This window comes from Phasianus colchicus, chromosome 18 (assembly GCF_987193195.1).
Source record: "Phasianus colchicus chromosome 18, bPhaCol1.hap1.1, whole genome shotgun sequence".
NCBI lineage: Eukaryota > Metazoa > Chordata > Aves > Galliformes > Phasianidae > Phasianus > Phasianus colchicus.
In genome coordinates, this window is record NC_143453.1 from 1881491 (window position 1) to 1895085 (window position 13595).

Genomic DNA, 13595 nt, shown 5'->3' on the forward strand with positions numbered 1-13595 from the left:
TTCATTCTAATTAGCTGTGATGTAAAGAGAAAATCCTGCTTGCATTGCCTCAAGGCACACAGGAACAGCAATTGGCATTGGCTTTAGCATATTCTTCCTACACGAGGGAAAAACTTCCCTTCCCCTGTACCAATGCTGACAGGATTCATAGCCTCCTCACCCCGAGGCTCTCCTCCCTGCAGAACACTTTGCACGTGTTCTCACACGTGTGACAGGATGGGTTGGAGGGACAGTGGCAGCTCCAACTGCTCCAGGCTGGCTGCTAGTGGAGGAGACATGGGCACCTACCTGGCAGCAGTATGGGAGATTAGGGTAACAGCCTGCACACAGAGAACAGAAGATAGCCATAGGAGCACACAAACCACTGCCAAACCCCCAACTTCTCCAACAGGCATTTCCCCCAAGAAAACTTCCTCCACACGTAAGAAGTATCTTAAAATAGCTACCAGCAGCCTGACTTCTGTCTTCATCTCAATTTTAGGCGTGGGCATTTAAGGAAAACTAGGGGAATACTCTTCCCCACAGCCTGTTCTGCATTGTCTGAGCAAAGCCCATGCACGGAGCTCCCACAGATGCCCGTGGAAGTTTTATGCATGAAATGAATGCAGAAAGGCAGCTGAAATCCACTCTGCAGCAAAGGCATCTGCATTGCAGATTGGAGAGGAGAATTTTGCCCTGAGTGCCAAATCTCATCTTTTAAGAGCAAAACTATTTTTGTTTTATACAAGTGCAGAAAACGATCACTTGGGTATTACTGAACTGAGGACTTGAAAAGCTAAAAGAAAAAAAAGCAGCGACCTTCCAGTCTTAAATACAGGGGATGTATTTTAAAAAATACTGAATTTTTAAAAATTATTTACCAAAACATTTTTGTTTCTGCACATTTGTAAGAAGACCGACTGCATATGTTTATTTGCTTGCTAGATTTTAAGACCATTTGAAAACTTCAGCTAACGTGCAGGGCTAACTATTCTCTACTGATGTGATGAAAGACAGAACAGTGAAGGAAGGAGCCATAGCCATAATAGTCAGCAGAGGTTTTGCTCTGACAGCAGCAGTGGGCAGTCAGAGCAGTATAGCGAGGTCTCACGGCAGTTTGGAACACAAAGAGAAGAATGCCACGTAGAATGGAGATGTTGAAATCATAGGCAGGAAGTTAGATGTGGATAAGCACTCATTCAAGTCTGGGGAGAGATTTCATTTTTGGCCCATTTGGTCATGAGTGCCATGAGACATTTCAATTCCATCTTTCTTGCAATCTCAGACGTTTGAATGAGTGGTGGGGAAATACAAGCTTCTTGCTCTTCCATTCATGCACCAGACAACGCTTTTTTCCTTCTCTCCTAATCTTTGCCCCCCAGGAATGGCAGATCCAACGTGCATTTTTCTGTCATTTTATAGCCCAGCTTAAGTATAGGTTTAAGGAACACTTAAGAAGAGTAGATACATTTGCTGATACACGCAATGATCTGAAAAATCGGCACTTATGCTCATCTAGTAAGTGTAGTGGAAGCTTTGTTTGGAGTTCCAGATGGAAATGGGTTTCCTGTAGCAACGGCTTAGAGTGAAGAGTGCAGAGATGGAGCAGGAAATCAGAAGCTTCAGCAGTGTCAGTGAGTGCAGGACACAAGAAGAACTCACTCAGGAGATAAACCACTTTTTAGAGTAAAATGGAGTCAATCCATTGGAGAATCTTCAGCCTCAGCTCCCATATCAAACAGTATGAGAACAGCAATAAAGGACGGTCTGCTTTGTGTACTCGTAGCAATGCTTCAGGCACCCTGCTGCTCATCTTTAGCTTGAATACGGTGGTGCCCTTAACTGCTACCTGCAAATGACACCTGGTAGATGATATTGTTCACGTATTTGTAAAACCCCATCTGTGGGGCAGCCCTTTGTGCCTCTACCCGAGCTCACAAAATCTCAGTGGGTTTTCAGGTAGGCAGTGCAGTCTGTGAACTGCAGCTCACTCTGGGCTCCATTCAGCAAAGCAGTGCATCCAGCAAAGAACCCGGAGCACAGAGCTGAGGAATTCTGCTCCACGTTAGTGCTCAGTGCCACCACTTCCTATAAATCAGCCTTCCTTCCTCTACATGCTGTAAGGAAATACACCTCTCAGCAATCCTTGCATTAATCCAGGCCATCTCTGTTAGTTTGGATAAAATAGATAATGACTTAATCTGAGATTTGATGTAACAGTAAATGAAAATTGGCCTTGACATCAAAAGCATTTTAGGAGAGGGACATGGTCTTAATTATTGCCCGTAAACAACCCATCCATTCCCTGAAAGAAAAAAAAAAAAGAAAAAAAAAAGATTTTAAAAGGTCTCAGCCTATAATTTCAGGAGATGGGATCCTATAATGCTTTCTGCTTGAGCACTTCATATCCTTACAGCCTTTGTCCCTCTTACTTATACCACAGACTGGCAACTGATGAACAAATGAATATAAACTCACCTACTGGCCAGGCACTGGTTGTACATCTTTATCCAGGGAAGCAATGACCTCACTGTGCCTCAGAAATTGAAAATGAGGAATAAAAGAAATCTCACTGCCGTACTTGTTTTGAACACTGTGTGCATTTTCTTGCCCTCCATATTAATACTGTTAGATCATGTTCTTTTTTCACATCAGGTTACAGTACATTTCACTCTGTCAGCATGACATAATTTGCAGCAGAGGTGCTATATCTCCTTCGCTGAAATAAAAGATATTTTCATGCTGCTTAACAAAGCTCTCATTCTAATCACGTTCATCCCTGTTTGGTTCTGAAATGTGCTGGAATATTTACATTAAGGAAAACAAAGTGATCTGAGCAGACAATCTGAAAGGGTGAAAACAAGCTTTAAAGATTAAGAACTTAGCTATAATCAAACCCCTGGGAGGAGAACCTGGTAGAACTTTAAAAGCTGCCATTAAAACTCTTTACTCACAGTAATCTCTCTTTCAAAGATTGAGCAAGGAAGAAAAGGTTTGAATGAGACAAATCAAAGTTTAATTACAGTTAAATTACTTAAAAAATACTTCCATAGGATTTGGTATTACCCTTTCACTCGGCCAAGGAATGATGGATGCATTACATGCGTTGTGATTCATGAGGGAGGCAATGAGTAAGGAGGTGTGGGGACATTTCTTTCAGCTAATAGCAATTAATGCTCTCAATGGGCTCACTGTCTACCTTTCCAACAGAGCAATGTTCAAGATAATTTTAGGAGTGTTTTCTAGTAAATAACGGCCACATTTGCAAAAACTGATGCCTGTAATTGATATTTGTGCACTGTATGAAAAGCAACTTGTGAACGAGAATGACCAAATTTATACTCATGTCACCCGTGTACTTTTTTTATATAATATTCCTTAAGAGCTCTATAAGCACCAACTACTTTGTGTAGGGAGCACTGTCCTTGTCTCACACGCATGTTTCACATGCAAGGACTCCACAGCAGTGACAAAAGCTGCATTAAGCAGTTATCTACAGAGAGAGAATGAAAAGAGATGCAAATCCTGAGTATGATGGCTAAAGGGGATGAAATATTCACATGCATCATTCCTCATGTTACGAGGAAACAAAGATACACTTTGAGATGCCTCATAACCGGAACTGTGGAATTTATCAATGCGGGATGCATCAGGATTTGAAAGGGCATAAAACATTTTATGGAGGACTGACCCACTTGTAGTTATTGAAAATGATGACTTCAGTTTGTCACTCACAGAAAGACACGCCGTAAGCTACCTGTTGCAAGGAAGCAACGGGTTTTACCCTGTATATCACCTCCATGTAGCTCCAGTTTCCCCAGCACAACTGTTACTGCTTTTATATTACTCAGGAGCCATTCTCTGAGCTTTTCAAACAGTTTTGACTGGAAGTATGGGGATAGGCAGGGATACGTTTAACAAAAGCTCAGAGGGAGGTTTGGATTCTCAATCAAGTCCTCAGGATGACTTTGGATTCTGTGTCCTGCAGCAGGAACAGCCAGAATAACACAGCAATAAGCAATCTGAAACAACAAAGTGATAATATGAAGCTTCTAACCCAAAATTCATCTTAAGTCACCTTAACGTTCTATATTCTTTGCATAGGAACAAAGAATCACCACAGAGCTGCCCAGAAACTCAGACAAACTTCTGGTTTGTAGAGCTTGCATCTCAGGATAGCAAGTCTTCCCTCTCGCTGCTCTTCGGAGAGGAAGGGAGACACCGGGTTCCTGGGAGAGATGATCCTGAATGCTTGGTGTTCGTCACTGAGCCCAGCTGGTGGCTGCATCCCCTGCAGTCCCGTGCCCAGCACTCAGGCAGAAGCAGCCCTCGGACTGCATTCCCCAGCTCAGCCTGAACTTTCGACCCCTTTGTATACCCTGATGGCTGGAATCAGCAGGATTATTTCCACGACCTACTTTCCAGTGTGTTTTTCTGCTGCACGGAGGTATGACCCAACTGCCACAGCAGAACCGGCACATAATGCAACAGTGCTCCTGGACTCTGCAGGTACGTGAGTATTGCATTCAAGAAAACAGTTTTCATTAAAAAAGCAAGCTTTCTGCTGCAGGAGGGTCCCCAGACATCGCAGTAAAGAGTTTCTGCATGGTTCCTCAAGCTCACCAACCCTGAAATCAGAAAAACAGAGAGACAAAGCCAAAGGGAATTTTCCTAATGGCTTTATTAATTAAACAGATGTTCCTGAGGGATTAGTACGTGCACGCCCTGCTCCAGAAACAAACATATGTTCTGCCTGTGATATACGGCAAGGTAATGCCAACTACAGCCAGCTCCCAGAACCACGGCTGCCTCTATGGCAAGTTATCTCCTGTCCCAGTGACCCCCAGTCCTTCCCACCATCTGCTGATAGTCCTTTTCAGTTGTCCTCAGATTGCCCTGGCCTTAGAAGTTCATTTCTGAGACATCAAACACTCCAGTAAGCAGTTCTTTTCTCTGTGGTCCAACCTTTGGCATTGGATAGGTATGAAACTGGTTTGTTTAGTCATTGTAAGACTTATCCAGTATGATACCCTGTAAGAAAGGCAATGTTTCCACCCATCTGGACTGCTTTATTTCTGCTGGATTCAACTCCTGAATTCTTTTCACAAACCAGACTGTAAATAATGGATTGTGTCAAGATTCCCAGTGAAAGATTACACATTCTGATTCAGCAAGAGCCTGCAGACACTTTACCACACAACTCATTGCCACTCATGCTGTAGGCTGGGAAGCGTGCATGTCACCGCACTGCTCTTCAGGCAGAGAACTGTAGAGCAGCATGGGTTAGAAGGGCCCTTACAGCCCCCAACCCCTGCCCTGGGCTGGTTGCCCCCACCAGCTCAGGCTGCCCAGGGCCCATCCATGGCCATGAGCAACACTAGGGATGTGGCACCCACAGCTCTCTGGGCAGCCTGGGCCAGCACCTCACTGCTCTGTGAGTAATGAATTTCTCCTCATATCTAACCTAAATCTGCCCTCTTATTTTAAAACCAGTCTTCCTTATCCCATCGCTATCTACCTGTGTAAAGAGTCACTCTCCCTCCTGTTTATAAGCTCCCTCCAAGTACTGGAAGTTTGCAATGAGGTCTCCCAGGAGCCTTCTGTTCTCCAGGCTGAATACCCCCAGCTCCCTCAGCCTTTCCTCATAGAAGAGGTGCTCCAGCTTCTGAGCATCCTCCTGGCCTTTCTCTGGACCAGCTCCTACAACTCTGCATCCTTCTTGTGCTGGGGCCCCACGCAATACTCCAGATAGGCCCTCATGAGGGCAAAGTATAGGGGGACAATCCCCTCCCTGGCTGCTGCCACCCCTCTGCCAGTGCAGCCCAGGATATTTTTTGCCTTCTGGGCTACAAGAGCACACTACTGCCTCATGTGCAGTTTTTTCTCCACTGGAGCCCCAAGTTCTTCTACACTCTCAAGGAGTTCTCCCAGACATAATGGGGATCACCCCAACCCAGCCCAACATTTTCACCTAGATCAATCCTCTCTGCACCACCCTGCAGGCGTTTAGGAACATAGAGGGGGTCCCTGGAGCACCCATCTTTCAGCCTCTTCTCACAAAGAGATGCTTCAAGACCTCCAGCATCTCCTTGCCCTCCTCTGCACCAGGAGCTTATGGGGAGTTTCCCCATAAAAATCCAGTAAGATGACTCAGACTTCACACCCTGATGGGATCACACTCCCCAAAGCCCTGTACCTGTACACAGGTACCCATTCCAATCTCCAAAATGAATCAGAAATGGGAAAAAATACAACACAGAAACATAACTCAAAAACAAGCTCATCTCCCCTCTTTCTTCCCCCCTCTCCTGAGGCCTTGGTGTTTAACCATGCTGGTGGCCGTATCCAAACCACCTCCTACCCACCCCCAGTGTGACACCAGGTTCACGAGGGCAGAGCAGAGGACAATCCCCTCCCTGCCCACCACCACACTGCTGTTAGAGCAGCCCAGGATACAGTTGGTCTTCTGGGCTGCAAGCACACATTGCTGGCTCACAGCAAGTTTCCTTCACTAAACTCCTTCTAATGAAGGTCTTTCTCCACAGGGCTGCTCTCAATGATTCTTCTCCCAGTCTGTAGACTTATCTTGGATTGTGCAAGACCTTACACTTGGCCTTTTTGAACCTCATTAGGTTCACGTGGACCCACTTTTCAAGCCTCTGTATGCCCCTCTGGATGGCATCCCTTCCATCTGCAGTGTCAATGGCACCACTCAATTTGGTGTCATCTGCAAATTGCTGATTGCACACCTGATCCCAACATCTACATCATAGATGAAGATGTTGAAGAGCACTGGTCCCAAGACAGACCCCTGGGGGACACCACTCATAAAGTCATCCACCTGCACATAGAGCTGTTGACAACAACCCTCTGGCTACGACTGCCCAACCAATTCCTTATCCACTGAATAGACCACCCTTCAAATCCATATCTTTCCAACACAGAGATAAGGATGCTCTGCAGGACCATGTCAAAGTCTTTGCAGGATGATCCACTCTGTGATCCTCCCAGTCACAGAGGTGAACAACACCAGCCTGTAGTTTGCCAGGTCTTCCTTTCTGTTTGTTAAAAATGGGAGTGATGTTTCTCTTTTTCCAGTCACTGGGGACTTCACCAGACAGACATAACAAAGTATGGTGCTTTTGAGCTCTGCTAAAATCACAAGACACACAGCAGTAGAAGTATATCAGGCATCCACTGTTTTATAGGGGGCCTCACTTTGATGCCATTATGCAATAAGTGGATGCTTCTTGAGAGAAGCATTGTTATATCTCTGTCTAAACCTATAAGCAAGTCAGGCAGCTGCTACCTCAGCAGAGCTAAACATTGCCTTCTGACTGTGTTAAACTGACATCTATTTCAAGTCTCTTTGCAATACCAGGATAGCTGAGTTTTCACTTGTGATTTTGAGTATAGTTTTAATTACTGTCTGAACTGCTACCACCCAGCAGCTTATCTACATTACTGCTGCTTGACAGGGCTGTAAAAGGAGAGATAAAGCTCAAAAGGAAGTCCACAGCCTTAATAATTAACAACAGGGAAAAGAAAAACAAGTGCTGAGCACCAAGCCAGTGGTCCTGGCCTCAGAGAAACCCCAGGTTTAAGGGGGTCTTCTCACTGCGTGCACCGTGCAGTCACTCTGTTTGCATCCTTTTACACGATGCCTATTACTTCTCTGGATCTCTCTCTGGTTTCTAACAGCAGATAATCTCTGTGTCACCAGCCAGAGTTCCACATTGCTCTGCAGTCCCTCTCGTTCCAGCTGAACCCCTGCTTTCTTCTGCCAAAGTTCCTGCACTCATACAGTCCCTGCAACTCCCCGTCTCTGTCCCCTGGGAACCAAAATGGCTGTAAGTTGCTCTTTGTATGAGAATAAATCATAGTATATTTAAAGATTGCAAACGTCGTGTGGAGAGGCCTGAAGGAATAATTACACATGCATTTAAAATAATACTATAAGTGATTAAAATATTTGGTTTCGTTCATGGTCAGTAACATTCTGTACCTATGTTTTAAGTAGAAAGATTGCTTGAGGCACTATGTGGTTACGTAAAGGTTGAAAAAAAAGGTATGAGATATTCCTTGAGAGGAGCAAAGAACAAAGTATACAAGAAATCTCTGAATAAGGCAAACATCTTGGGATTATGATAAAACAAACAACAACAAAAAGAGATACTAATTATTCTATCAAGTGGAATTCAGCCCTCTAGTTTACCTCAAGTTTCCTGTACCACTCAAGCACAAGGTGTTAGGGAGAAGTTCATTACACAGATGGCAGTGAGGCTCTGGCCCAGGGAGCTGTGGGTACCCCATCCCCATGGGGCTCGTGGCCATGGGCAGCCTGAGCTGGAGGGAGAAACCAGCCCAGGGCTTTAAAGCCCCTTCCAACCGAAGCCATTCTCTGACTCAGTGATTCTGCACAGCCCTGCTGCCCACCTGGCCCTCTGCTATGATGGGACTGTGGGACTTTACAGGAATAATGGGGGCACATGAGTTGGTTTAGTTTGCATCCACACCAACACCAGCACAGGGCAGGATTGGAAAAAAAAAAAAAAAAAACACCCAGAAAGTGAAACTAACCCAGGCACTATGAGGCAATGCTGCAAACAGTTTAGAGCACTTCTATAAAGCAGAAGGAAATACAGCAGTGGGATCTGTTTGCTCCTCTGTGGTAAATATCTCTGCTGTAGAAATGAGTAACGCTCTCTAAAGAGCTACAGCCCTGTGTAATCCTGGTGGCAGCCAGCCAGCACCACTTATCCTGTAGGAGGCCCAGCACAGACATCTTTGGAGCTCGTCTTGGCTGACTGACACTCATCCTTCTCCCCCCGCTATAAGAAGGAGGGACACTTTGTGCGTTGTTTCTAAACAAGGCATTTTTTTGTAGCATTGCAGATGAAGAGTGAATGCACACGTTATTAATAAAATAAGGCGGTATATCTGGAGCATCTACATTTCACACTTCCTATAACCCTAAGGGAAATCCTTTTATTGCCACTTAGTGAACACCAGAATTAGTCCCCTGTTGTTGACTTGGGCTGATCTTCCTCAGGAAGTTCAGAAATGAGAATTCTGCAGGCATCTGCTGGAAGTGAAGTGGTCTGAGCACAGCCCTTGGGCCCAAGGGATGAGAGAGGTGCAGGCAGAAGTGCCCATGGGGCTCAGCAGCACAGGACACGATGCAGCACTGCCCTTCTTGAAAGCCTTCCCTTTTCAAGCCTGCTTTTAAACTTCTCCATCATCAATTTTCCACACACTCCATATATATATAAGGGTGCTCCATTATTTGTAGAGGGAATGGAAAGTTGTTCACGTTCTCATCATGCCATTTTGTGATTCTTTGCTCTCCACTGCCAACAACAGGAGTATTCTCAGGGCCCAGAAACTGGGAAATAAGTCATGAATTGAATGCGTTTAGGCTTTAATGATTTTAAAGCACCTGGTCACAATAAAACTACTGCAGCATTTCACTTTTATGATACATACAATTAACACACACTCTAACTTTGTTGCCTGTTTCAATAAACACATAGCTGTTTGCTGGGTTTCTTCTGCCCCAGCAGCAGTTTAACTCAAAAGCATCCAATTCTGCATAGCAGGACATGCGATGTTCAGAGTCTGTGGGGCTACAGGAGCATCTGAGCACTAGAGAACATGGTGGAAATCACAGTGTGGTGAGATTGCTGCTTTGTTCAGAAAGCTGTCGTGGGCCCAAACTCAATGCTCAGATGTCAGAGCTGTCAAGCAGGAGCGGGCAGAGGGAAAGGGTGAAGGAGGAGCTCTGTGCTGTGTTAACAACCCTGGAGTGGCATGAGTGAGTGCAAGCAAGTCTTCCTTCAGGAAAAAGGCCACAAAATGCGACTCCTTGAAACTGACTTATATCACCTGGCTGCAAACAACTTTTCCTTTTCACACAGGGGGTTGTGACACACCGGAACAGGTTGCCCAAGGAGGCTGTGGATGCCCCATCCCTGCAGGCATTCAAGGCCAGGCTGGATGTGGCTCTGGGCAGCCTGGGCTGCTGGTTGGCGACCTGCACACAGCAGGGGGTTGGAACTGGATGAGCATCACAGTCCTTTTCGACCCAGGCCATTCTGTGATTATTTGTTATGTCTGCAATAGAATCATAGAGTCCTTAGAGTTCAAATGAACCTCTGAAGGCCATCTAGTCCAACTCCAACAAGTTTTTTCTTACTGAATATAAATGGTTGGACATTTCTTCTTGCTGCTAGCCACGTGATTTCTTTCAGAGCATTATCTCTGTGAGCTGGAGAACTGTTCCCAAGGCTGAGGAAATTGAGAGAGTGAGGTATGGAACAAGGAAGGCCAGGAATAGCCAACCACGTGCATCCCTCATTGCCCAGAGCAACTAGGAGAGAACTTCCTAATTAGATCTCAGATGGGTCTGTTTTCCTATGTATGTTGCTACTCTTCGGCCTGAAAACATTACTTTATAAGGAGACTTGCCCACGAAGAGCAGGAGCCAAATCCTTGTCCAGGACTCAAATATCATTTTGGGGAAAAAAATGTTTTTTTAACCAGATACATTGAGAGAGTTTTCCTTCTTCCATTTTGCTGTGAGCAAGAGAGCCATCCTGAAGTTATCTTCTCTGAGCTACTGATATCAGACTTTTTCTCCCCTTACTTGATCCCACTGACATGGCCATCCTTCAAGAAAAGTTAATTTATCACCCCTGAATTTACTTTCTTTCAGAGACAGTAATTTCAACTGGCATGGCCGAGAAGCAGGTCCTGCTGCCAGCACTGCTATAGGTCTGCTGTGACCTCAGGCAAGTTATTTAACCTCTGAAGTCTCAGTTCACCCATCTGATGAATGGCGATGAAAACTATTTCATGATAACACACTTTCTTTAAAAAAGTTATTAAAAACTCTGCAATTACTGAATAATGATTATTTTTAGCCCTTCAGCACGATTCCATCTCTTACCAGACATTCAAAGTACCTATTGTCCCAGCCTGTTGCCCTGCCACTTTTGGAATGACAAGCTAATTTTCCTGCAGAACATCACCTTGTGCACATGTCCTCCTTTCCCAGACACAAAGCCCTTTCTGATTTTATTTCTTAAACACACTGAAATACATGCTTCTGGCCATTAAGCCAGACAGAGCTTGTTTCTAGGTCAACCCGCCATTATTGCTTATCTGAAATAGGGATAAAATAAAAGGCTGGCATATTTAATTTTTTTAATGTAAGCGTTCCATTCATTCCTTTTCTAATCATTCACCTTCAAGAATCATCTTTGATTCTGCTTGCTCTTGTGTAATGCTCAAATTACCAACAGCTGATCAAATAGCACAGTTTCTAAGCAGTGACCCCAAATTCTTGAAGAACTACAGAAGACACAGAAATGTGACCTGACCTGCTTAACCCTGTCTGACCTTCCCTGCCATACAGACTGACCTGACCTCACTCCTTTTATTCCTCCCAACACTCTTTAATAGAATCCACCAGGGGAAAGCAGTGGGGGGAGAAGTAGTCAGCAAGCCTCGACATCTTACTTCAGAGAAGTGTTTCCTTAGCTAAACATTATAACTCTCAACAGCGATTTCCAAATTGCTGGAACATTACCTCCCACCTCGCCGCTGTGATCAGCCCTTTGCATGGTACATCTCCAGGAGCATTCTTGAGCCGCCAACTTTTGCCAGCAGCAACTCGGAGCAAACAGAACACATTCCTGCGTAAGAATTTCTTGATATCACAGAAAGCTTCCTTATTCTATAGATAAGGGTGTTTGGGAATTTTATCCACCAGTTTGATGGTCTCTGCCACTCTGCTTAGATCTCCTGGGAGAGGGCGTGGGGGTTACAGCCTGTCCTTACATTTTGCTCCCATATAATCCTTATCATGATACAATAATAAACAATGAGTCGCAGGAGCAAACCACCCCTAGTAAAGAAGAGCTGGGATTAGCACTAACCACACTGCTGGATTTTAGCCAGCGACTCCTCATCACTTACTCCCCTCACTGCTGCAAAAGCATAGAGATACTTCTGTCTTTCCAGAGACCTGTGTTTGCAGGCAAGCCTGAAAACTCGAAGACATAACAGATGTCTCCATTCCCTTTCAATTTTTGCTTTTCTCTCCGCTTACATAATGCTAATTAATTTGGGCTGAAGATAGCTGAAATATTCCTTGCTTCCACAGCATACATTCCAGACTGGCTGCTCTCATAAGCAGTCTGATCAGCATTACTCTGTACGTTCCTGCCAAGTGCAGTGTGCTATTTTAACTAAACCCTGTGTCTCCGCTTGCCCCCGTAACATGAAATATCACTGCTTTTGAATGAATGTAGTGTAGGATAATCATTTACATTAAGAGGTACAAGTTGGTCTCCAGAATACACATTCAAAAGCATTTCCTAATTACTATAAAGAAAGTCTTCTGTCTTCTCAAAGAGAATGATATTTAAAAAGCCAAGTATATACAAACAAGAAATAAAACCACTGAAATGGAAAGCACTCATGCCAAGGAGATCGCACGCATGGAAATTCTGTTGCATGATGAGGTTATACCAAAGGATGGAAAGAACCAAAGGAAATATCAAAGGCTACATCCAAAAAAAAAAAATAAAATCCAAAACTGAATTACCTTGTGTAACAATCAGAAAAATCAGCGCAGTGGAATGGTGATACAGGAGGTGTCAAGACAAAGGGACTAGCATGATGAGAAGGTGTACAAATAAAAAGGAATCATGCTCACCTGCCTCTGAAGCTCACAGGGAAAACTCCACATTAGAGGGATCTCCAACCAGAGATCCTTCCCCAGTAGCAGCCAGCCCTTCAATGAGGCCTAAGAGAGGTGCAGCCAGGCTCCATCCCTTCCCATCACACAGCTGAATTGCCTTCACCTGTGCTCCCAGGGCTGACCAGCTCCTTTCCCCAGGTGCTCCATCAGTGCTTCAGGCCCCAACTCAGTTACCATATATCTTGTGTCACTATGTTGATCTGAAAATCAGAATGATTCTGAAATTCTGGCATCACGTGATGTGTGGGATGAGTTGGCAACATGAAGCTCCAGCACTCTGCAAGCTCAGCTACCATAGGAAGACCACGCCTGCTGGGCAAAGTAGGTGCTAGGAAAACCAAGTACAGCCCAACCAGAGACCCTGCTGCATCCAGAAGAACAAAGCTGCACTGAAAGAATCTGACGATAGATCCTTTAAGGTCCCTTCCAGCCTAAGCCATTCTGTGACACCAAAAACTGAAGTCGGCACTGTAAGAAGCCGCGTTCATCTTTAACTGTCCTCTTGAATGAAGGTTTTTCCCAGCAGGCTCAGAAATAGATTATTTTTTTAAGAATGCATGAAAGCAGATTTGGCTAAGGAAAAAAGAAGAGTCCTCGTGGAATGTGTTGATCTCCAGCTTTCAAGACTTCCACAAAATTTGTCCCAGTTGCTTGGAAGGCATATGGTAGAGGTATAATAATGCCACCACTGCCATCATTGTCACATCACTGTGACTTATTTCTTTAGTTTTCCACCTCTTTCTCTAGAAAGAGATTGAAGTATGTATTTTATATATTTGAACAGAAAACTTCATCCAGAAGCCTCACCCTAACTGTCTTAACATGCACATCATGCAGAGAGCCCTTTGTG

At 44.6% G+C, this 13595-nt stretch overlaps 2 long non-coding RNA genes across 3 annotated transcripts in view; both read right to left on the reverse strand.

The window, feature by feature from the left end:
- The window catches only part of LOC149915500 (uncharacterized), a 49711-nt gene that overhangs the window by 15965 nt on the left and 20151 nt on the right, over window positions 1-13595 (reverse strand). The window lies entirely within an intron of this gene.
- Window positions 703-12884, reverse strand: LOC149915501 (uncharacterized). Of its 2 annotated transcripts, XR_016472145.1 has the most exons (5): window positions 12701-12884; window positions 11570-11675; window positions 3892-4607; window positions 2454-2778; window positions 703-1824 (listed from the first exon to the last, which is right to left on the reverse strand). It is a non-coding gene; the product is annotated as an uncharacterized LOC149915501 (long non-coding RNA). The 2 variants fall into 2 exon arrangements; XR_016472144.1 differs by lacking the exon at window positions 11570-11675.